The sequence below is a fragment of the Cervus canadensis genome, chromosome 9 (assembly GCF_019320065.1).
Source record: "Cervus canadensis isolate Bull #8, Minnesota chromosome 9, ASM1932006v1, whole genome shotgun sequence".
Taxonomy (NCBI): domain Eukaryota; kingdom Metazoa; phylum Chordata; class Mammalia; order Artiodactyla; family Cervidae; genus Cervus; species Cervus canadensis.
Genome location: NC_057394.1, coordinates 27,954,366 through 27,981,750, shown reverse-complemented (window position 1 = coordinate 27,981,750; position 27,385 = coordinate 27,954,366).

The following is a 27,385-nucleotide window of genomic DNA, read 5'->3' as shown; positions in this document are numbered from 1 at the left end:
GGACATGGCAACCCACTCCAGTATTCTTGCCTGGAGAATCCCATGGACAGAGAAGTTTGGCAGGCTACAATCCATAGTGATGCAATGAGTTGGACATGATGGAAGCAACTGAGCACACATGCATGCATGCACACACACACACACACACATGTGCATATGTATGAAAGAGAAAATGTTAATTGCTCAGTTGTGTGTGACTCTTTGTGTCCCCATTGACTGTTAGCCTGCCAGGATCCTCTGTCCATGGGATTCTCAAGGAAAGAATACTGGAGTGGGTTGCCATGCCCTCCCCTAGGGGATCTTCCCGACCCAGGGATTGAACCCAAGTCTCTTATGTCTTCTGAATTGGAAGGTGGGTTCTTTACCACTAATGCCACCTAGGAAGCCCTACTTTCATATGACTTCTGGTCAAACTTAGCATTTTAAACATAAGCATTTAGTCCATTTTGTCCTAAGAATACTTGACAAGATCATATATTGTTTTTGTTGTTTAGTTGCTAAGTCATGTCTGACGCTTTATGACCCCATGGACTACAGCACACCAGCCTGCCCTGTCCTTCACTATTTCCTGGAGATTGCTCAAATTCATGTCCATTGAGTCGGTAGTGCTCTCTAACCATCTAGTCCTCTGCTGCCCCCCACTTCTCCTTTTGCCTTCAATCTTTCCAAGCATCAGGGTCTTTTCCAACGAATCAGCTCTTTGCCTCAGGTGGCCAAAGTACTGGAGTTTCAGCTTCAGTACTTCCAATGAATATTCAGGGTTGATTTCCTTTAGGATTGACTGGTTTGATCTCCTTGCTATCTAAAGAGTCTTCTTCAGCACCACAATTTGAAAGCATCAATTCTTTGGCACTCAGTGTTCTTTATGGACCAATTCTCACATCTGTACATGACTACTGGAAAAACTATAGCTCTGACTATACAACACTTTTGGCAAAGTGATGTGTTTGCTTTTTAATATGGTGTCTAGGTTTATCATAGCTTTCCTTCTAAAAAGCAAGTATCTTTTAATGTTAAGGCTGCAATTTACCAACAGTAGTGACTTTGGAGCCCAGAAAATAAAATCTGTCACTGCCTCCACTTGCAAGATCACATATAACTATTGGTAAAGAGAAAAGACAGCAGACAGCAGCACTGGAGAGTTTTAAATATATTTAGGGGAAATAAATATTTATAGAAGTGCTTTAACATAAATAACAGGATAATAAACTAAGACCTAAGTGCTTAACAGTAAGAATGACAGCAGGTAAGATGATTTCAACTATAACATCACCATAAAGACTAACATATTTTAAAGAAGCGACACAATGAAAGGAGGACATATAATGTCACATTTTAAACAAGTAGAAAGTTCAATTGCAATCTTTTAAGGAGAACTTGCAAGTTAAGAGAGGGATCAAGCAAAGCAAATAATATATCATATACAAAAGATCAAGAATAAGAGTAACAGTGCCTTTTTTAATTGAAAACTTAAAAAAACATAATGCAAAACAATGCTCATTCTTAGATAAAATGCTTCTCAACTTGGTATTTTAATATACAGAAATAATCATTCAAGTATGATTATATATTTTCTAATATGTAAGCTCTTCCAAATGTATCTGGGTTGCTCTCTCTTTTTCAGGAAGTAACTAGGAAATGTGTTCCAACAAAATGTGAAAGCACATATACGCCCATGAATATTTATCAGACATTCTTTATGATACTGTGAGCAGTTTAGATTTGGGGTCCCAAACCCACAGCCAAACTCCAGGCTGTGGACCAGTATTTAGTATCAGATCAGCGGCAGCTTAGATTAGAAATAAATTGCATAGTATAGTCACTGATTTCAGTCTCTCAGTCCTGTCCGACTCTTTTCAACCCCATGGGCTGCAGCACGCCAGGCCTTCCTGTCCATCACCAACTCCCAGAGTTTACTCAAACTCATGTCATTGAGTTGGTGACGCCATCCAACCATCTCATCCTCTATTGTCCCCTTCTCCTCTTGCCTTCAGTCTTTCCCAGCATCAGGGTCTTTTCAAATGAGTCTGTTCTTTGCATCAGGTGGCCAAAGTATTAGAGTTTCAGCTTCAGTGTCAGTCCTTCCAATGAATATTCAGGACTGATTTCCTTTAAGATGGACTGGCTAAATCTCCTTGCAGTCCAAGGGACTCTCAAGAGTCTTCTCCAACACCACAGTTCAAAAACATCAATTCTTTGACACTCAGCTTTCTTTATAGTCCAACTCTCACATCCGTACATGACTACTGGAAAAACCATAGCTTTGACTAGATGGACATTTGTTGGCAAAATAATGTCTTTGGCTTTTTAATATGCTGTCTAGGTTGGTCATAACTTTCCTTCCAAGGAGCAAGCGTCTTTTAATTTCATGGCTGCAGTGATTTTTGAGCCCCCCAAAATCACAGGATCCCCTATCACTGTTTCCATTGTTTCCCCATCTATCTGCCATGAAGTGATATAAGCAGCTAAAGCCATCCCCAAACCATGCCCCCACCCACTTCATGGAAAAATTATCTTCCAGGAAATTGATCACTGGCATCAAAAGTGTTGGGGACTGCTGGTTTAATCCATCTACAAGTGAAGTATCTGCAGAATATATTTCCTACGTTTTAGAAAGAGATTGCTCAGACTGAAAGAAGATCTAAGCAATGGAAAAAATAACAGAAAGAGAAGTCAGAATGTGACTTGAATATCTGTATCTACCTGTGGCTAAAGCCAGAATGTTTTATTTCTTTTTATTTATATTAGTCTCTCTAGTGAAGTCGCTCAGTTGTGTCCAACTCTTTGAGACCCCATGGACTGTGGCCTACCAGGCTCCTCTGTCCATGGGATTTTCCAGGCAAGAGTACTGGAGTGGGTTGCCATTTCCTTCTCCAGGGATTCTTCCCAACCCAGGGATTGAACCCAGGTCTCCTGCATTGCAGGGTGACACTTTACCCTCTAAGACACCAGGGAAGTCTCTCTTTTATTTATACTAACCCATACTCTTTTCTTCCTTTCACTTTATTTTTCTTCCATCATTCCTCACCACCTCCATATTTTGCCTTGAAGTAGTTTAAAGTGTGTTTGTGTAAAAGGGAAGAACAATTCTGACTCCATATTAGATCTGTTCCTTTTGCTTTAACTTTGTGCTTTGTCGCTTGTGCTTAGTCATGCTGGCCTTGCATCTTTTGTGAAAGAATGTTGCTTAAAGCCTGAAATATATCGGATAGCATATTCTCAGGACTCTGACCTTTAAGAGTCCATTCATACAGAGATAAAAAAGTTGAAGAACAGAGAATAACATTTGTCTTATTGGAATTTTACAGGAACATGATGACCTGACCTATGTGGACAGTTGCAAGAACAAAGACATTTCCAACAACTGACCACACTTCTCCCCCAGCTTGCCTTTAAAAATGCTTTGCTGAAACCCTTCTGAGAGTTTATGGGTTTTTGGCCCAGAGCCCCAAGCCACTCATTACCTTACATGGCCCTGCAGTAAACTTTTCTCTGCTTCAAATTCAGTGTTTCATCTTGTTTGATCTCATTGTATGTAAGGCACACAAACTTGTATTTGGTAACATTTCATCACTTAAAATTGAAAGATAACTTCTAAAGAATCTAGTCAACAAATTTCTAAAGAGAAACAACATTCAGTCACCAAATTGATCCTGTCATTTTCAGACACTCAAACATTTGTGACCTGTTGTTGAAAGAAAAAAAATTCTAATTATTGAGTACGTGACTATGGTATACTCATACTTGTTATATGCACAAGACAAAGGACACAGTTAAGTTGACCCTTGGACAACATGGATTTGAACTACATGAGTCTACTTATACTCAATAATTTTCAAGAGTTACAAGTATGCTATCAAGGGTGAAACAGATCACCAGCCCAGGTTGGATGCATGAGACAAGTGCTCAGGGCTGGTGCACTGGGAAGACCCAGAGGGATGGGATGGAGAGGGAGGCGGGAGGGGGGATCAGGATGGGGAACTCATGTAAATCCATGGCTGATTCATGTCAATGTATGGCAAAAACCACTACAATATTGTAAAGTAATTAGCCTCCAACTAATAAAAATAAATGAAAAATTTAAAAAAAAAAAGCAAAAAAAAACCACACAAAAAACCAAACCTACAGTATTACAGTCTGAGGTTGGTGGAAACTGTTAAGTAGGAAATTAGGCATGAGCAACGAGTTGTGGCCTAGCCGAAAAGGATGCAAGCTGATAGTTGCTTGCATCTATCTGATCTCTATCTGAGATACTCCAGGAGAGCTCACAGATATGCTACAAAAATAACAACAGAGACTTTTACAATTCCTGCACTTGCCCCCTAAGCACACAGTGGATACAAACTAACCACAGGGGCTTCAAGTAACCTTATGCAGCTAGGAGCCTGTTAAGGGATCATAAATATTCTATACATATATGCATGCAAGCTAAGTTGCTTCAGTCATGTCTGAATCTTCGCCACCCTATGGACTGTAGCCTTGCAGGCTCCTCTGTCTGATTCTAAGAGACGAAATTACGGGAAGACATACACAACAGAACCTGTTATTACTTGCAATTGTCAATTGGCCTTGACTGTATGCTCATTTGCATTCCCTTTCTTGATTAATGGTGGGTACAAGACCTGTTTTACAGAGAGCACAACCAAATGAAGAGATGGGAAGTATAAAAATGGGAAAGTCAAGGGGACTGAGAGGACGACGACTCCTTTGAAGTCACTTGGCTCCCATGTCTTGAGAGTGTCTAATAAAAGATCTGTTGGCTTGAGCTGAACCCTTTAGTCCATCGTTCCAAATATCTGTTGTGATGAGACAAGAACCTAGGAAGAGAAATAAACCGACCTGACAAATCCATGGATGTGGAAGAACCAGGATATGGAGGATCAACTATAGTCAGATTAATCTCCACATTGTTCAAGGATCATCTGTACTTAAGGCCTCCACACAGAAATTTGCTTTTGGAGGTATTATACTAGGTTCCCCTCTGGGGTTTTAACTCTGGGAAATAGTAAAGAACAAGGAAGTCTGGCATGCTGCAGTCTAGAGGTTCACAGAATCAGACACGACTTAGCAACTGACCAACAGCAACTTTGCAAATAACAAGAATGGTAAGGTCTAGCTTTTCCAATCTAAGAATATTCTTCCACTTTTAAGGCAATCATCCCTATGAAAATGCTTCATTATGTATACCTGATTTCAAGTGCTTTCAATCACTCTCTCCTCAGGTATTCCCTCTTAAACATAATCATGCTCATTTTTTTTTTTTTTTTTGCATCTTAAATTATAGAGCAATCATTCAAACTTTCACTTCTGTCAGACTGCTCCCTACACATTAGAGTTCAAAATGAAACTTATTTCAAATAACCACACTGTAAAAAGTCCATGTAAATATATTTTCTTCAAAATGTTAAAGGTATTTCAAGACAGAACGGACACAAGTAGACTAAAAGGTGTGTGAATATATAAAGTGAAGAAGTAAAAGTAACTTTTACCCTGACGGCACTGTCATTATCAGGCAAAATTCTGCTTTGTGCTTCTCCTAGTGGGTAGCTAGGGTACAAAAGTTCAAACAAGATAAAGACCTAAGAGAATCAATAGAAATTTGACAAAAATTATCAGAATTAACTTGTTCAGAACTCTGGAAATTAACTAGAGGTTTACAGCAATCCAGCAGCAGCTTGGGGGAAAAAGCCTGAATCTCTGTAACAACAAAAATAGCTTTTTGATGTTTTAAATTATCTTATTTCCATCCACCCCTCTCTGTATTTGTGGCTGCCTTAAATCTAACAGCCAGAACTAAAGTAAAAATCAGCACCCTGGCAGCCACTGAAGGTGCCAAAACTAGTTTGGAGCTTTATCTTTACTCACTACTTGCAAAATGTCTTTATTTGACACTAGTATGGTGGTTTCATGAAAGGTCCAACTTCCACTTAGGAAGACTGGTGTTATTTGAGGTGACTTAAAGCTCATCCACTGAGAAAGCACACCCCACCCCCAGTTCAGGGATATTGTTCACAATTAATTAAAGCAACTATTTTAACATTTTATCTGATTGAGGTACTGGATAACAGTTTGGGTGATAAAAACACAGAAAATAATGAGTACTGGCAAAAATATGGAAAAAGTTGAATGTTAATACATTATTAGTAGGAATAGTAAATGGAAGAAATTTAAAATACAACCACTGTGGAAACCAGGTCATCTATTCCTCAAGAAGTAAAACAAGTTGAACTTTCAAGAATATAAATTAGTACAATGACTCAAAAATCTATTTTATACTATCTCATAATATTGAAATTGTTTTTAATCTAAATGCATAAACCACAACAGTGATCTACAACATTTTCACATATCTACTAAACAGTTTGTAAACTTTATATACTGAGAGAACCATCCTTAAGACTAATGTCTTAAATCTTCAAATTAAGTATACCTAGCTTTAAAAGATAAAATCATTGGAATTTATACATATTGAAATTTTATAATAAAAACATTGAAGACTTTTAGGAAGATTTATTTTGCTTCATTTACCCTGAATTAGGCCTTAATTAAATCACTCTGGCTATATGTGGATTAACTGAATCATATGGAGCAGTGTGAAGACTCTTCTGTTATATGTCACCATCATTTAACATCAGTAACATCTCTAATATGTTAGCAACATCACTGAGCATCAGGAACCACTTCTTATAAATGCTTTATTTTACATATACTAAGCGCAGAAGACTCTTGAGAGTCCCTTGAACTGCAAGGAGATCCAACCAGTCAGTCCTAAAGGAAATCAGTCCTGAATGTTCATTGGAAGGACTCTAATACTTTGGCCACCTGATGAGAAGAACTGACTGACTGGGAAAGACCCTGATGCTGGGAAAGACTGAAGGCAGGAGGAGAAGGGGACAACAGAGGATGAGGGTTGGATGGCATCACCGACTCAATGGACATGAGTTTGAGTAAACTTCGGAGTTGGTGATGGACAGGGAGGCCTGGCGTGCTGCAGTCCATGGGGTCGCAAATAGTCAGACACGAATGGGCAACTGAACTGAACTGAACTGAAGTGCAGATACATTTTTTATAAGTAGGTGATAGAGTGATTTTGAAATTAGTTGCCATGAAGACTGAAAAGCAAAGCATAGGAAAAAAAAAATTGTGGGGACTTCACTGGTGGTCCAGTGATGGTCCATAACACTCTCAATGCAGGGGGCCCAGGTTCAATCCCTGGTCAGGGATCTAGATTCTACATGCCATAACTAGGAGTTCACATGCCGCAACTAAATATCCCGCATGAGAAACGGAAGACTGAAGAGCCTGCATGCCACAACTAAGACCTGGTGCAGCCAAAAAATGAATATATATATATATATATATATATATATATATATATATATATTGTTTTTAAAAGAAAAGAAAAAAAGAAAAACATTTATGGGTGGCCAAATATTTTGAAAATGTTTTAAATTTTGCCATTCACTATAAAATGTACTAAAGAATGAAGAGATGAGTATGATCGTTATTTAACTAAATTCTTATAATTCCAAGGCTCATTTCCTCCCAACTTTCAGTAGCTGCAAGAAATTGGCTCAAGGCTGTTCTTTTTTATAAAAGGCTGAATAATATTCCATCATGAATATACACCACATTTTCTTTATCCATTTTTCTGTTGCTTGACATTTAAGTTGTTTATACATCTTGGCTAATGTGAATAGTGCTACAATCTGTTCTACTGCTAAGTCAAAGGTATAAATCCTTCTCAGGACATGAGAAGATAAAATGAGGTGTCCCAGCACAATCAAAGTTGAGGGGAAACAGGGGTAAATTTATCCTTCCAAGCTTTTTGTTTTAGTCAGGCCTCCAATGAGTTAGATGATGTCCACCCATATTGGGAAATTATGCTCCCAGCTACCAAAATTGTCAAGAATATTTCAGTTATAGAAGGGAGACAGGTATTAATTATTTTTGAGATATGGCACTAACAATATATTTCTATTTAGTACAAGGCTAAAATGTAAGTCAGATATTAGATATTTATTATAGCAAAAAAACACTGCCCCTCTATCTGTAGCAGTTAGAGACCTTAAAGAATACATCATTAACCAAAAAAAAAAAAAAAAAAGAAGAAGAAGAAGGATCAGCCCAATATTACTTTAATTTATTTACTATGTTTACTTTTGATTAGAACAGTTTTTATTATTCTTTTCTTTGTATTATATTCTGGTAGGAAAATAATAAAATGGGAAAATATGTAAAATAAGATATAGAAACTGGGAATATTTTTAATGTACTTCATTTCACATGGGACTATAACTCCAGGAAAACATATGGAAAACCTAGGGGGATACCAAGAAGAAATCTTGATAAGAGGGAATCTGAATTTAGTAGAAATCAAATAAATTCATCTTAATTATAGAAATTGATCCAGTTGACAACAAATTCATAAGAAATTTCATTTTAGCCTGTTTTTTTGAATAAGGAAGATAAAATAGACAGGAAATAAGAATTGCCTATATTTTATATTTTAAAGAAAAGCTGATAATAGAAAATGTTAAATGTCTTGGTTGTAGCTGTTCTTCATAAACTCTTAATCCAAATATTTTGATAGCAAGACTCTCACTTTACCATAATGAAATTCTAACGGTAAAAAAACATGCAAATGTGACAGTTATTAGAAACTAATATCTAGCCTGTGCCCATTCTATAGGACAGTTCTGTGCACTAAATTTGCTTTTTGTTTATACTCCTCATGCCATATATTTCATCCCTGTGACATTTAATTTATAACAAACTTTGTATCTCTCATATTTTATTGAAACTACTTTTACACAATTTAAATTTCACCCCTGAGAAGGTTAATTTATGGTCTAGAATAATCTGGGGATTAGTAAGTTTCATAAATGTGATGTCATACAAGGTAAATCTATCATGTGTATAAAAGGGTTAAACTGAGCTGCCCTAATGGAAAAATAGTGCCCAGGTAAGAACAAACTCTTGCTCCTCCTTTGGCTTCATTTGTAGGTGATAAACCCATTAGTTATACTTTAATTATCACCTTGATATTACTCCAGGAAAACTGCAGAGTATTAAAATAAAAACACACTATTTTAGTTTATTCTCCTTATGCTTTATGCCAGGATTCAGTTATCTAGTAGCCTGTTGTCTAGATAGTTCTGCCTGCAAAGCCATCATCTTCATGGATGCAGGAGTAGGAATGTATCAATATTCTAACTGATATAAGCAAGGTAAAGAATTATACATACTTATAATTCATAGATATAAAGAAATATATAACTGTCCCATAGATAAAATACCTACTATATGTATAAGTAAAACATTACATGGAAGAAATTTGAGTGAATTGTTAGTATGGTTGAAAAATGAGATGACACTGAATAGAACATACAAATTTTTATACCTCATTTACATTTTAACAATAAGCACATAGATATTAACAGACTTATCACAAGGATGGAAATCGAAACTGTAATCAGAAATCTTCCAGCAAACAAAAGTCTAGGACCGGATGGCTTCACAGCTGAATTCTACCGAACATGTAGAGAAGAGCTAACACCTATCCTACTCAAACTCTTCCAGAAAATTACAGAGGAAGGTAAACTTCCAAATTCATTCTATAAGGCCACCATCACCCTAATAACAAAACCAGACAAGGATGCCACAAAAAAAAAAAAAAAAAAAAAAAACTACAGGGCAGTATCACTGATGAATATAGATGCAAAAATCCTTAACAAAATTTTAGCAAACAGAATCCAACAGCATATTAAAAAGATCATACATCATGACCAATTGGGCTTTATCCCAGAGATGCAAGGATTCTTCAAAATTCCCGAATCACTCAATGTGATACACTGAATTAACAAATTGAAAGATAAAAACTATATGATTATCTCAATAGATGCAGAGAAAGCCTTTGACAAAATTCAACATCCATTTATGATAAAAACCCTCCAGAAAGCAGGCATAGAAGGAATATATCTCAGTTTAATAAAAGCCATATATGATAAACCCACAGCAAACATTATCCTCAATGGTGAAAAATTGAAAGCATTCCCCCTAAAGTCAGAAACAAGACAAGGGTGCCCACTCTCACCACTACTATTCGACATAGTTTTGGAAGTTTTAGCCGTAGCAATGGGAGAAGATAAATAAATAAAAGGAATGCAGATTTGAAAAGAAGTAAAACTCTCACTGTTTGCAGATGACATGATCCTCTACATAGCAAACCCTAAAGATTCCACCAGAAAGTTACTAGAGCTAATCAATGAATACAGTAAAGTTTCAGGATATAAAATTAAAACACAGAAATCCCTTGCATTCTTATACACTAACAATGAGAAAACAGAGAAATTAAGGAAACAATTCCATTCACCATTGCAATGAAAAGAATAAAATATTAGGAATAAATATACCTAAAGAAACAAAAGACCTATACATAGAAAACTATAAAACACTGATGAAAGAAATCAAAGAGGACACAACTAGATGGAGAAATATACCATGTTCATGGATCAGAAGAATCAATACACTGAAAATGAGTACACCACCCAAAGCAATCTATAGATTCAATCCAATCCTTATCAAGGTATCAGCGGTATTTTTCAGAGAACCAGAACAAATAATTTCACAATTTGTATGGAAATATAAGAAACCTTGAACAGCCAAAGCAATATTGAGAAAGAAGAATGGAACTGGAGGAATCAACCTGCCTGACTTCAGGCTCTACTACAAAGCTACAGTTATCAAGACAGTATGGTACTGGCACAAAGACAGAAATATAGATCAATGGAACAGAATAGAAAGCCCAGAGATAAATCCAAGCACCTATGGACACCTTATCTTTGACAAGGGAGGCAAGAATATACAATGGAGAAAAGACAATCTCTTTAACAAGTGGTGCTGGGAAAACTGGTCAACCACTTGTAAAAGAATAAAACTGGAACACTTTCTAACACCATACACAAAAATAAACTCAAAATGTATTAAAGATCTAAAGGTAAGACCAGAAACTATAACACTCCCAGAGGAAAACATAGGCAAAACACTCTGACATAAATCACAGCAGGATCCTCTATGACCCCCTCCCAAAGTAATGGAAATAAAAGCAAAAATAAACAAATGGAACCTAATTAAATGTAAAAGCTTTTGCACAACAAAGGAAACTATAAGCAAGGTGAAAAGACAGCCTTCAGAATGGGAGAAAATAATAGCAAACAAAGCAACTCACAAATAATTAACCTCAAAAATATACAAGCAGCTCATGCAGCTGATGCAGATCAATTCCAGAAAAATAAACGACCCAATCAAAAAATGGGCCAAAGAACTAAACAGACATTTCTACAAAGAAGACATACAGATGGCTAACAAACACATAAAGAGATGTTCAACATCACTCATTATCAGAGAAATGCAAACCACAATGAGGTACCATCTCATGCCGGTCAGAATGGCTGCTATCCAAAAGTCTACAAGCAATAAATGCTGGAGAGGGTGCAGAGAAAAGGGAACCCTCTTACACTGTTGGTGGGAATGCAAACTAGTACAGCCACTACGGGGAACAGTGTGGAGATTCCTTAAAAAACTGGAAATAGAACTGCCATATGACCCAGCAATCCCACTTCTGGGCATACACACTGAGGAAATCAGAATGAAAGAGACATGTGTACCCCAATGTTCATTGCAGCACTGTTTACAATAGCTAGGACATGGAAGCAACCTAGATGCCCATCAGCAGATGAATGGATAAGAAAGCTGTGGTACATATACATAATGGAATATTACTCAACCATTAAAATGAATGCATTTGAATCAATTCTAGTGAGGTGGATGAAACTGGAGCCTATTATGTAGAGTGAGGTAAGTCAGAAAGAAAAACACCAATACAGTATACTAACGCATATATATGGAATTTAGAAAGATAGTAAAGATGACCCTATATGCGAGACAGCAAAAGAGACACAGATGTAAAGAACAGTCTTTTGGACTCTGTGGGAGAAGGCGAGGGTGGAATGATTTGAGAGAATAGCATTGAAACATGTTTACTATCATATGTGAAACAGATTGCCAGTCCAGGTTCAATGAATGAGACAGGCTCTCAGGGCTGGTGCACTGGGATGACCCTGAGGGATGAGATGAGGAGAGATGAGGAGAGATGAGGAGGGAGGTGGGCGGGGGGTTCAGGATGGGGAACACATGTACACCCATGGGTGATTCATGTCAATGTATGGCAAAAACCGCTACAGTATTGTAAAGTAAATAGCCTCCAATTAAAGTAAATAAATTAATTTAAAAAATAAGCACATAGTTTTATTTCATCTAATAATTTTTGGTGAGTCAATTGTAGTTAATATAAAATAACTTTCTCCCTTTCTTGTTTTCAGTTGCTGGAATATGTGGCACAAATTGAGGAATTAGTTACAGAAAAATTAATGGCTGGCACAGTTTGATGAAGTAGGAATAATGACGAAAATGTAGCAGAAAAATCAGCTGAGTGGCATGGTGATAAGAGTAACGCATTTCTTTAGGTACAGTTTTTGGTACTTGAACCCTCTCAACTTTAAAAAATACAAATATTTTGTTGTGATTTTTATTTTCCAAGGGAGTGATTGAAAATGCTATTTTCAAGATAGCATTTTCAATCACTGTTATTTCATAATATTAATTTATGAAAATATATAAACCTGTAAGTTCACAAATCACATGTTAGTATGATAATAGAGTGTTCATCCAGAATAGAATTTTTTTTTTTTCAGTAATGGAAATTCCAAAATGGAGCTATTTTGAATACCTGTGAAAAAAAATTAAGCTTCATGTCCCATTACTTTTCTTTTCCTCCTGTTCATTACTTTTCTTTCTTCTCCAAGGACTGGAGGAGAAAAGCAGAATAGTGACCCTTTAAATTGGTAGTATCTCATATTAAGAAATGTTATATTTTCTGCTTTTCTTTCCTTCTATTATTTATCCACATAAGAATTGTGAAATTAATTTGTTAGAAATATGTCCCTTGAAAGGTTAAAATTGGCTTGAGAATATCTATATTTTTATTTCTTTTATCAAGATATAACACATTAATATATTAGATATTAGTTTCTTAGTTGACTTGGTCATTTTCCTATCAAAATGTAATGATTTCCTTTTATTTTCCACTGCTACTTATTCAAAATCATGTACTATAATTTTCTTACAGTATTATGCACACATTTTTGGTTTTGGATTTTAATAGTTTACTACAAAATTAAGACAAGCAAAGTTAAGCTGACCATAGTTCATAATGCTATTATATAATTAATTTCACTGCTATTTCAGAATTAGAGAGTTTAATATATGTAAAGTGTTTGATACTTTGGCTGGTATGAAGTAGATATTCAGTAACTAGTGTATTTTATTAAATGCCATTTTCAAACTGGCCCAGTGACTCCTCCAGTCACACAATTATATCTTTTATTTAGCACTATATTTTAACATGTAATTGATGCATGTCTATACAACTATATATTTATTGAGAGATGATCAGGAGCCAATCCTACCATAGTTAACTCTTTTATAAACTTTGGCTATCCACACTGAAAGTCTGTACACTCTTTTTTTTTTTTAATTTCAGAGATTCTGCTACCCTCTTTTTTTTATTTTACTCATGGATAATACCAGCACTGCTTTGTGCTATGTTTAGTTTATTTGAAACCTAATAATAATTCTTTCATAAAAGACTCCCTCCACATACTTTCATATGACATTATGCCCTTAAGGGCTAGGAGTTCACAGCAGAGACCCAAAGAATAAACATGGCAGCTTCAGTGACTGCAACATTTTATAGTCTTTTATTTATTCTTAAGTTTTATCCATTTGTGTAACATATATGTTTATTATCTACTGATGTATTATTGTGAATTTTCATTAATAGAAAATGCATTGTGATGCTTTGATTAGTCATTCTGTAGTTCTTTAAAAATTATTTCATACCTATAACTTTTTTTTCCTGTAGCTTTCAGATAAACCATGGCAGTAAATAATTTGGATATCTTTGAACTAGTGTTAGCCTTTAAAGTATTATTCTGCAGGTTTTATGGCTAAAAGACACAAAAATAGAAATTTTTCAATAAATCAAAATGATGAGAAAACAATGGTTCTGAGACACACATGCTGACCTTAGAATGTTCAAATATGTTAAATAATTTCCCTGGCATCTTATTTTTAAATTAGTGGGCAAATGAAATTAAAATTCTGGACTGATTCCAAAGTATAAAATCAGTGTACTGTTTGAATATCTTTTTACTGGATCAAGAAGTGATTTTCTTAATTGACCCATTCTTTCTAGGACTATTTTTGCATGATTCAGGATATTTAAAAATTTACCATCAACTAATTTTTATCATATCTCTCAGGGAATGTAAACTCCTTGGTCCTGAATTATTAATTGATAATTACTTGTTGGGACTTCAGTGGTAATAGTTTGGTCTGGAAATTATTTGCAAAACATAATCTTCTTATGGATTTGTGTTAGATTCATTGGGCATAAATGACATATTACATTTGCAACTAGCCTAGTCATTCATTCAATCACACCCTGATATACTTATTGAGAAGTTGAGTCAGGCTAACGACTTTCTGGTAAATTTTTCAAAACTAAATTTCACTTAAGGCTTAAAGTCCTTTGTCATTTCAGTGATGCCTCTCTGCTTTTATATTTTAGTGATGTACAATGTTAATAAATCTGAGACTTTTTAATGTTCAGATTGTTTGCAAGCTGCTCAAAGTTCTTTCATATAAAATGCCTTTCCCATTCTTAGCAAAGCACAGAAATAGCACACACATTTTTTAAAAAATTTAAACCACTGAACAAAAGTTTATATTGCCAACTGAACTGCAGAAATAATTAAATTTGTATTAAAATAATTCTGATTCAGAGAGACAAAACTTGCAGTTACAAAATAAATTAGTCATGGGGATGAAATATACAGAATGGGAAATGCAGTCTATAAAATGTAATATTGTTGTATAACAGATGGTAACTAGATTTATTTTGGTAATCACTTTGTGATATATAAAAAACACCTGCTCACTATGTCATGACCAGTAACCTACACAGTATTGTAGGTCAATTATACTTCAACAAACAAACAAACACATAGAGAAAATGAGATCAGATTTGTGATTACCAGAGGTGGGAGTCAGGTGAGGGGGAACTGGATGCAGGGAGTATAAAGATATCTGCTTTCAGTTATAAGAAAAATATATACTAGATATGTAAGGTACAACAACTATTAATATAATTAACATAGCTATATGTTATATACGAAAATTGTTAAGAGACTTAATCCTGAGTTCCCCTCACAAGGAAAAAATATTCCCAGTTGAATTATTTAACACTTGCTTACACAAATTGTGTTCCCTACTAAAATTTCAATATACTGAGGACAACACAGCTTTTAATATGCTCTCATATCTTTGCAGAGTCTGGCGGGCTGCCGTCTATGGGGTCGCGCAGAGTCGGACATGACTGAAGCAACTTAGTAGCAGCAGCAGCAGCGTATCTTTTAAGAGTATATATGGAAGTGAAAGTGTTAGTCACCCAGTTGTGTCTGACTCTCTGTGACCCCTGGACTGCAGCCCACCAGGCTCCTCTGTCCATGGGATTCCCCAGGCAAGAATACTGGAGTGTGTTGCCATTTCCTTCCTTCTCCAGATCTTCCCAACCCAGGGATTGAACCCAGGTCTTCCATATTGCAGGCAGATTCTTTACCACTAAGTCACCAGGGATGCCCCCTACCCCCACCCCGCATTCCCCCCCCCCCATAAGCTAATTAAACGAATAGAAAAATGTTACTAATAATTGTTTGGAAAAATTATTTCAAACTTAAGTAACCTGTTAGGTATGCGTATGTTGACTTAGATGGAAATTTGCTTATGTTCATGCAAACACTGAATTTTAATTCCCCTTTTCTACATTCCATTCAGTTAACATTCTTTATGCAGTATTAGTCAAAGGGAGAAAAACGTTACTTTCAATGAATTTTGAAACTATTTATAGATGATTAGCTCAATATATTTTTACTGGAAGATATCTCTGACATTAAATTATATTTAATTTTGAGAATATATTGTGTTTAGTGTGAGTCAACCAAATAGCCACATAGGGGAGCTCTAACCTAACAAAAGAATAAATCACCTGCTAAACAGGACATCCTAAGAGTACTTTTGCTTTTTCACAGTAAAATCCAACAAGACTTTAAGCCATTCGGACGATTTTCCAACAACATCTTCTTTGCTTCTCATAAATATGTTTGTCTGAATATTATGTGACATTCAAAACAAATTACAGCAAAAAGTGAAGAATTTTTTTGGCTGACTAACCAGTTTTACATTCTGTATTAGCATGGAATTATATTACAATAGCTAGAGATTCTACTTCAAAGCAATTACAGTTAATGAAAATGACCAAATTCTAGCAGCTGCTTTGATAGGTTTCAGTAACTGATGAAAGGAAGTGTCTTTAAATTATGTAAAGATGAAAGAAATGGAGCATATATTTAACAATTAAATATTTAATTGCCTTGGTGAGAAAGATTAAAAAAAAAAAACCTCTGTTCTATATGGAGTATATATTTAAACATTTTCTTATGGTGTGGTAATTTTAAGTGAACTGTAACATTTGTTTGTTGTATTATAAAATGAAATAAAAAGTTAGAGACATCATTACATACATTTATTTTAAATGATTAAAAATCACCTTTTGCACAAAACTCTGAACAATTTAAAGTTCTTCTAATTCATTTCATTTCATAAGCATTTCTAAATAATTTCAACAAAAAGTATGTAACAATATACTATTGGGGATTACTTTCTGAATGATAGTCTGAGAAACTACATAGATCCCACAATCAATGAAATTAAATATAAACTGATGGAAACTATTAAAACAGAACAAATCCCTTAAAAAGTATATTTTAAGCTTTTTACATTATCTTGAGAAGATGCAGCAAAGGAAGACATGTTTACTCAACACAAATAGAATAAATTTTGATAAGAACAATGAAAGTCTGTGGCTCTTAGGCTGTAGTTCAACCCCTGCTTCTGGACCAGCATGAATGAAACCTCACTCAGGTTGAATGGGGTATGAAAATATGGCTTCTTCTCCCTGTCTCAGCTCCTATTCAAGAGTTTCAGTATCCCAGTGGACAGGGGAGTGGCCACCCTGATTTCTGTTAACCCCAACACTATATTTCTGAGGCATAGTGAGTGCAGCCAAAGTGCTGGGGATTTCCTTCCTTTACCCAGCTCCCATTTGAAGGACTGAGGCTTTAACCTAAGGTGTGGCAAATTAAAAATATCAGGGCCCCAATTTTAACAGCCTCAGCTCACTTATGTGATGGCAGTTCAATGTGAAAAGAGACAAGTAAAGAAAACCAGAAGGTACACACAAACAAGCAAACAACAACAGCAACAAAAAGCCCTAGAAGGAGGGGGAGATTAGTATATATTTGATTATTATCTAACTTGTCAGTTTTCAACAAAAAATATTATGAGACGTGCAAGATAAGGGAAAGTGAATGTGCACAAAGAAAAGCAGGCAAAAGAAACTCTGAGTGGGCTGCCATATAGGACTTGAAAGCAATTATTATAAATATGTTCAAAGAACTAAAGGAAGTCATGTATAAAGAAGTATATGAAGTTATGGTAACAATATAATACCTAATATTGAATGTTAATAAAGGAAAAGAATTTTAAAATAAAAGCTGTGATGAACAACAAATTATTAGAAGATGTCAAAAGTGGCTTTGAAAGAGCAAAAAGAGTCTATAAATTTGATGATTGCTAATGATTATGCAATCTGAATAACAAATAGGCAAAAAAAGACAAAAATGAATAGACCTTCATAGTAATGAAGGACATTGTTAATTACACAAACATGTGAATAAAGTGAGTACCAGAAGGAGAAAAAATATTTTAAAAATTGCAGAGTACTTCTCAAACTGGATGAATGACATTAATCTAATCTTTCAAGAAGCTCAGTAATCTAAAAGTTAGATAAATGCAAAGAGATCCACAGCCAATATATTGTATTAAAAATTATCAAGGACAAAGACAAAGAGAGAGAAAGAGGAAGAACAAAAGAAACGTGACTCATCAAATACAATGCAACGCTAATAAGATAAACAGGTGACTTCTTGTCAGAAACAAATGAGGCCTGAAAATAGGGGGATGACATATTCAAAGTGCTAAAAGGAGAAAAGAAACACAAAAAAGCTGTCAACAAAGAATCTTATATCTAGCAATATATCTTTCACAAAAGAAGATAAAAAGATAAAGGCATTCACAAACAAAAAGACTACTGCTGGCAGAAATAAGTTCTTCCAATGAAACCAAGTGAATCAAGATAGAAATTTGAAAACATAATGTAATCATGAAGAAAAATATGTAATTGTAAAAGATAATACAAATGCATGTTTTCTTCTGACTTCTGTTATCCAAGGCAAAAAATAATTTTATAAGCAATATTAATACAGTTGAAGTTTTCATTCTTTAACATATAGAGACATAATATATTTGAATAAAAGAGTCACAAAGGAGCCAGGAAAGCAAAGCTTATGTTGAGTATGTAATTAATATCAGACAGCAACTCAATCATACAGTATCAAATGCTGAGAAATAGAAATGGTAAACAAGAAAATTAACATGCATATCAAATTCACTTTAGCTAAAACATAGAAAATTACATGAAGTAATAATTGCAGCAAAGTACTGGTAGACTTGTATTATATTCAGATATTTTAAAATGCTCATTAAAAGAACACAATATAGCAATATAAGTAATATTTATCTATCTACTAAAATACAGTTAGTATACATTTGAAGTGGATTATAGTGAAGTTAAGAGGTTTGTTGGGACCTAGAACAATGATTTAAGAAAATAACTTAGAAATATAGTGAACAAATTTAAGAGAAATAAAATGTTAAGGTAGAAAATACTCATGCAAAAGAAAGAAAGCAGTGAAGTAAGTAGAAGATTAAAAGACATGAAGTATATAGAAAATCAAAAGTAAATTGACAGATATAAATTCAAATATATTAATGATGACATTCAATCTGAATGGATAAAATAATTTGAATGAATGATGGAATTATTGTCAGAATTTTTTTTATGTAACACTGATATGTTCTCTACTGGTGATATGTCTTAAATTCAAAGAAAGAAATAGTTTGAAAGAAAAAGGATGGATAATATGTATCATGCAATAGTAACCATAAAAAAGCTGGAGTAGCTATATTAATATTAGAGCAAAAAAGATTTAGAACAAAAAATTTTCTAGAGGTAAAGAAACATAATGGTAAAAAAGTAAATACATAAAAATGTTACTGCAATTTTTGCCAACAAAATTGACAATTGAAAAGTAACATTTGGGAAAATGAGGCAAAAAGTGACACCAAAGTAGAGATCAAAACAATACAGAAAAGCAGTGAGAACTCACAGACGTATGTAAAATATGTTATTTGACAACAGTAGAATATTAATTCCCTGCAATAGTTAATATTGTTTGGAAAAGACCATATTCTAGGGTATAAAATAAGCTTCAATACATTTAAAAGGAGTGAAACCCTTTAAGAATTGTATCTGATCATAATGGAAAGAAATCAAATTCAATATCAGTGGAAATTTCAGAATTTCACAAGTAACTGAAAACTCACAGAAACTGCTAAATAAACAGTGGGTCAAAAAAGAAATCATCATGAACCTAGAAAATACTTTCAAATGAATAAAAATGAAAAGATAGCACACAAAAGCTTTAGGGATACAACTAAATCAGTGTCCAGAGAGAAATTACAGTTCTAAATGTCCATATTATAAAAAGAGAGATGGTGATTATAGTTCATAATACTGTATCAAATACTTGAACTTTGATAAGAAGTTAAGGCTTAAGCGTTCTCAACACACACACACACACACACACACACACACACACACACACACACACACACACACAAATGACAACTAGGTTTGCTGATGGGTGTGTTAATTAACCCAACTGCAGTAATCTTTCCGTAATGTAAGCATACACCACATCATCACTGTATACTTGTGCTTTACTTGGTCACTTGTCATGTCCGACTCTTTGAGACCCCATGGAGCGTAGCCCGCCAGCTAGGCTCCTCTATCCTTGGGATTCTACAGACAAGAATACTGGAGTGGGTTTCCATTTTCTTCTCCAGAGGATCTTTCCCACCCAGGGATGGAACCAGCTTCTCCTTCCTCTGCTACACTGAAAGCAGATTTTTATCGCTGAGCCATCCGGGAAGTCCCACTTTGTACAGTAAACATAGACAATTTTGTCAATTTACTTCAGTAAAGCTGGTGGGTGGGGGAAGATCTCAGATCAATAACCAATCTTCCACTAGAAACAACTAGAAACAGCAGAGCAAAATAAACTCAAGGCAGGAAGAGGAACAAAATAATAAATAGAAGGGTAGAAATCTAAATAATAGAAAACAAAGCCAATAAAACCAAGAGTTGGTTCTATGAAAAAACGGGAGAAAATGATAAAATTTAAGTTATTCAGATTAGAAAAAGAAGTTTCAAATTATTGCAATCATACAAGACCATTTATATGATATATCTCCAAAAGGTAAACTGCTGTCGAATATATGAAGCTGATTATTTTGTGTGTAGGTATATAAACTATGTAGATATATTTATAGATATAGACCATAGACTGAATGACTAACACTACCACTAATTATACATAATGAATATATGTATATGTATATATACACACACACACACACACATATATATATATAATATATATATATGGGTATGAAAGTGTTTTTAATGGGAAATTGTGTTAGATTGTGAAATTCCACTTATAAAACAGACTAAATAAACTGAGTCTTATTTTTATAAAAATATTTTTACTTTCAATCATTAAATTAAAAAAATCACTATTTTGATTAGTTTTATGTTTCATTCATTAAAAATCAACCACTTTTTATTCTCTTTCAGAGATATAAATACTTTTCCTAAGAACAGAATCAAGCCTCTGAGGCCAAGAGAAAGATATTCCTATGTTATTCTTCATAGAGTCAAATCATGTTTGTTGAAGATCTTTGTTCATTTTAGGCAGCACTAAAAACCCTATTCTCTTCACATGAAGTAACTGAACATTGGGTTTGCTAAGGTACTTAATGAATCAGGAAAACCTTTTATCTACAATGTTATTTTATGAGTCACAGACTCCATGATTCTCACATAATGACAGAAAATCATTGAAACAAAAATGCTTACTATCTTGCAATAGTGATAGAAAGCACAATTTCCCTGAACCAATACATCCATTATCTTATAAGCTTAGGGATGTAAAGGAGAGATAAATTGAGACTACGAGATTGCTTAGCCTAAATTATTGGTTTAATATTTTCCATTGGCATAATTTCAAATAAGATAAAAGACAAAAATGGAATTTTAACTTTGTTACTCAACATTCTACTATAGTTTTTCAAAATTTCCCTTACAAGACCAAACAAAAACATATGTGATATAGTATATGCCAAATGCTAGACATATATCATAATCTAAACATGAAAAAGATTTTAAAATTATTTCTTCAATCTGAAGAGAAAATACAAATGTTTATTCAAAGGTCACTAACATTGGTATAATACATGACAATAACAGATGCATAAAAATGAATGCTGTCTTCACAGTAAGTTTAAATTAATATTTTCTAACCAAGCTTTTAAAATTTAAGTCAGAGCATCACCATCAGTTCAGCTCGGTTCAGTCGCTCAGTCGTGTTTGCCTCTTTGCGACCCCATGGACTGCAGCACAACAAGTTTCCCTATCCATCACCAACTCATGGAGCTTACTCAAACTCATGTCCATTGAATCGGTGATGCCATTCAACTATCTCATCTTCTGTCGCCCCCTTGTCCTCCCGACTTTAATCTTTCCCAGCATCAGGGCCTTTTCTATTGAGTCAGTTCTTTGCATCAAGTGGCCAAAGTATTGGAGTTTCAGCTTCAGCATCAGTCCTTCCAAAATATATTCAGGATCAATTTCCTTTAGGATTGACTGGTTGGATCTCCTTTCAGTCCAAGGGAATCTCAAGAGGCTTCTTCAACACCATGGTTAAAAAGCATCAATTCTTTGGCACTCAGCTTTCTTTATAGTCCAACTCTCACATCCAACATGACTACTGGAAAAAATATAGCCTTGACTAGACGGACCTTTGTTGGCAAAGTAATGTCTCTGCTTTTTAATATGCTGTCTAGGTTGGTCATAACTTTTCTTCTAAGGAATAAGCATCTTTTAATTTCAAGGCTGCAGTCACCATCTGCAGTGATTTTGGAGCCCCCCAAAATAAAGTCTGACACTGTTCCACTGTTTCCCCATCTATTTGTCATGAAGTGATGGGACCAGGTGCCATGATCTTCGTTTTCTGAATGTTGAGCTTTAAACTCAACTTTTCACTCTCCTCTTTCACTTTCATCAAGAGGCTTTTTAGTTCCTCTTCACTTTCTGCCATAAGGGTGGTGTCATCTGCATGTCTGAGGTTATTGATATTTCTCCTGGCAATCTTGATTCCAGCTTGTGCTTCTTCCAGTCCAGTGTTTCTCATGATGTACTCTACATATAAGTTAAATAATCATGGTGACAATATACAGACTTGATGTACACCTTTCCTTATTTAGAACCAGTCAGTTGTTCCGTGTCCAGTTCTAACTGTTGCTTCCTGACCTGCATACAGATTTCTCAGGAGGCAGGTCAGGTGGTCTGGTATTCCCATCTCTTTATGAATTTTCCACAGTTTTTCATGATCCAAACAGTCAAAGGCTTTGGTGTACTCAATAAGACAGAAATAGATGTTTTTCTGGAACTCTCTTGCTTTTTCAATGATCCAGTGGATGTTGGCAATTTGATCTCTGGTTCCTCTGTCTTTTATAAATCCAGTTTGAACATCTGGAAGTTCATGGTTCATGTACTGTTGAAGCCTGGCTTGGAGAATTTTGAGCATCACCATAGCGTTTTCATAAACTAAGAATAGATTGAATTTGGCTTACGGTGAAATTCTGCTTTCAATTCAGATTTCACTGCAATCTGAGAACAAAATCTAGTTTATGTTTAACATTTTGGAATGTTATCAATTGGCATGTAAATATATATCTATTTTTGCAATAAGAAATTTGTAATAGTTAATGACTAAGAAAATCTGTTATGATTAAGTCTTTATGATTAACATTAAGAACTTTTAAAATAGCTAAGTAAATAAGAAAATAGACTGCTACTACAGGGCTTCCCTGCTGACTCAGACAGTAAAGAATCTGCCTGCAATGCAGGAGACCTGGGTTCAATACATGGGTCAGGAAAAACCCCTGGAGAAAGGAATGGCAACACATTCCAGTAAGTATTCTTGCCTGGAGAAGTCCATGGAGAGAGGAACCTGGAGGGCTATATAGTCCATAAGATTGCAAACAGTTGGACACAACTGAGTGACTAACATAATACTAACAGTATGCTCAGCTAATCATCTCTAAAAAGGAAGTAGATTTTTATAGTCTTTCTTCACTGAAAACACAAAAGAGGCCAGGATTGGGTGCTGGTACTTTGTGTGGATCATGATCTCAGGAAGCAAGACTGAGGATGCAGGAAGAAGGAGGTAGGTACATGAAAAAACAATTCGAAAGCAGTTATTAAAGCTGCTGCTTTATTAATGGCAGCTCATTTGTGAGGACGTCACTCAAAAATTGTGCCACTCCAAATTGTGCACCTGAGATACGGTAGCCAAAGCATTAATCCTACCTCAATTTGTTGGGTGTTTTCTACTTCCACTGATGTCAATTGCCTTTTAGTTCAGATAAAGCATATTTGGTGAGTTTTTTTGTCATGGTTTCAATTAAAAGATATGTGACACAGCTATATTGTGGGATACTGTTGGTTGACTCTAAACTGGAAATTGCATAGAAATGAGCACTGAAACTGAGGTTGAAGTCAGATATATTGTGGCATACTGTTGGTTGAATTAAACTGTAAATTGTATAGGAATGCCCATCAGAGCTGAGGTCGAAGTCAGAGGGAACCTCATATAATACCATATAATCACTGAAAGTACCCACTACATTTTCGTTTCTTTGAACTAACAGATATTTATAAGTTATTTTTATTAATGTTTCTATATATTTATCTTTGTACTTTCAACCTACCTTATATGTATATTTGTAGTAATTTTTTTGTAGATAATATAGAATTGGATCTTTTTTTAAAATCCACTTTTTCAATCTCTTTTAATAGCTTAAGTCATACATATTTAGGATAGGCTATGGCAAAATTTGTTATTTTGTTTTGTATTTTGTATTTTCTCTGGTTTTCATAGCTTTGTTTTATTTACTCTACATTAATGTGGGCTACTTTAACATTTAAATAATTTCCCTTTTAATATGCTTATTGGTATTTTGCATGCATTGTTTTATAGTATTTAGTGGTTGCTCCAGAGATTACATTATACATATAAACTTATCACAGTCTACTGACGTTCATATTTTACCAGTTTGAAAAAAACTACAAAATTCTTAGCAACATTGTCTCTTTGACTCTCATATTTATAACTGTCTTTAAAATTTTCCTCTCCATATATTTGAATCCAGCATTTTAATTTTGGTTTCAATGATCAAGCATAATTGAGAAAACTTATCAGGAGAAAGAAAATGGATTAAGTTCAGTCACATTTCACTTTTTTTTTTTTTTTTTTTTTTTTTTAATTTTTTTATTAGTTGGAGGCTAATTACTTCACAACATTTCAGTGGGTTTTGTCATACATTGATATGAATCAGCCATAGATTTACACTTATTCCCCATCCCGATCCCCCCTCCCACCTCCCTCTCCACCCGATTCCTCTGGGTCTTCCCAGTGCACCAGGCCCGAGCCACTTGTCTCATGCATCCCACCTGGGCTGGTGATCTGTTTCACCATAGATAGTATACATGCTGTTCTTTTGAAACATCCCACCCTCACCTTCTCCCACAGAGTTCAAAAGTCTGTTCTGTATTTCTGTGTCTCTTTTTCTGTTTTGCATATAGGGTTATCGTTACCATCTTTCTAAATTCCATATATATGTGTTAGTATGCTGTAATGTTCTTTATCTTTCTGGCTTACTTCACTCTGTATAAGGGGCTCCAGTTTCATCCATCTCATTAGGACTGGTTCAAATGAATTCTTTTTGCGGCTGAGTAATATTCCATGGTGTATATGTACCACAGCTTCCTTATCCATTCATCTGCTGATGGGCATCTAGGTTGCTTCCATGTCCTGGCTATTATAAACAGTGCTGCGATGAACATTGGGGTGCACGTGTCTCTTTCAGATCTGGTTTCCTCAGTGTGTATGCCCAGAAGTGGGATTGCTGGGTCATATGGCAGTTCTATTTCCAGTTTTTTAAGGAATCTCCACACTGTTTTCCATAGTGGCTGTACTAGTTTGCATTCCCACCAACAGTGTAAGAGGGTTCCCTTTTCTCCACACCCTCTCCAGCATTTATTGCTTGTAGACTTTTGGATAGCAGCCATCCTGACTGGCGTGTAATGGTACCTCATTGTGGTTTTGATTTGCATTTCTCTAATAATGAGTGATGTTGAGCACCTTTTCATGTGTTTGTTAGCCATCTGTATGTCTTCTTTGGAGAAATGTCTGTTTAGTTCTCTGGCCCATTTTTTGATTGGGTCATTTATTTTTCTGGAATTGAGCTGCAGGAGTTGCTTGTATATTTTTGAGATTAATCCTTTGTCTGTTTCTTCATTTGCTATTATTTTCTCCCAATCTGACGGCTGTCTTTTCACCTTACTTATAGTTTCCTTTGTAGTGCAAAAGCTTTTAAGTTTCATTAGATCCCATTTGTTTAGTTTTGCTTTTATTTCCAATATTCTGGGAGGTGGGTCATAGAGGATCTTGCTGTGATTTATGTCGGAGAGTGTTTTGCCTATGTTCTCCTCTAGGAGTTTTATAGTTTCTGGTCTTACATTCAGATCAAAAAACCTCGAATAGCCAAAGTAATCTTGAGAAAGAAGAATGGAACTGGAGGAATCAACCTGCCTGACTTCAGACTCTACTACAAAGCCACAGTCATCAAGACAGTGTGGTACTGGCACAAAGACAGAAATATAGACCAATGGAACAGAATAGAAAGCCCAGAGATAAATCCACGAACCTATGGACACCTTATCTTTGACAAAGGAGGCAAGGATATACAATGGAAAAAAGACAACCTCTTTAACAAGTGGTGCTGGGAAAACTGGTCAACCACTTGCAAAAGAATGAAACTAGAACACTTTCTAACACCATACACATTTCACTTTTTACATTATTCTTTCTTCTTTACCGATGCTCTCAACTTTCAGCTTTTTTCATTTCCTTTATTTTCATAGAACTTGCTTTCGGCCACTATTTTTCGCTAGATCAATTGTTGACAAATTCCTAGGGTTTTTTCACGTGTGAATGTAATGAGTTTCTCCTCATTCCTGATGGGTATTTTCACTCGGTGTAAAATTATTGTGTCCTTTTCTCCAGCTGTTTAAAATATTTTCCATTTCCCTTTGGCTTCCATTGTGTTGGATAAGAAATTGACTGTTATTCAAATTGTTCACCCCACCACCTCTAAAGTTCCATTTCTATCTGTATGCTTTCAATATTTTTTATCTTTTTAGTTTTCAGAAATTTGATTATGATCTAGATAGGTGCAGATTTAAGTGTTTCCTATATGGGATTGGTTCAGTTGTTTGGGTCTGTAAGGTTATGGCTTGTGCCAAAGTTGGGAAAGGAGTCAGTCATTATTCCAGTACTTTGCAGTACTTTGCAGCAAAACTCTTTTTATCCTCTGTCCTCAGGACTCTAAAAACAATGACATTAGATTTTTGGGTTATAGTCCAACAGGTTCCAGGACCCTGCCCATATTTTCTTCACTTTCTTTTTTCTATGGTGTTCATATTTTATTTCTGTTTTGTCTTCAAGTACATTGATTCTTTTCTCTGTTTCCACCATTGGTTGTTGAGCCCATTTGTTGAGCTTTTATGTTATTATAATTATTTTTTTATTTTAAAATTCCCATTCAGTTCTTCAGTGGGTTTATTCCAGACATAACATGAAGGATCCTTGTAGGTTTAAAATGGTCTTTATATTAATGTTACATTATAGTTTTTAAAGATGTAATTATTGAGCAAAACTAGGTAGAAGGTTTATGGGAGCTCTCTGTATTTTTAAAATTGTATGTGCATCTACAGCCATCTCAAAAATAAAAATGGTAATAAAAAATAAGTAAAAAAGAAAAAAATCTGCCCTAACTACTCTAAAAGTTTCAACATAACAATACTCAAAAACAGATTTTACATTTTCCTGAAGCTGAT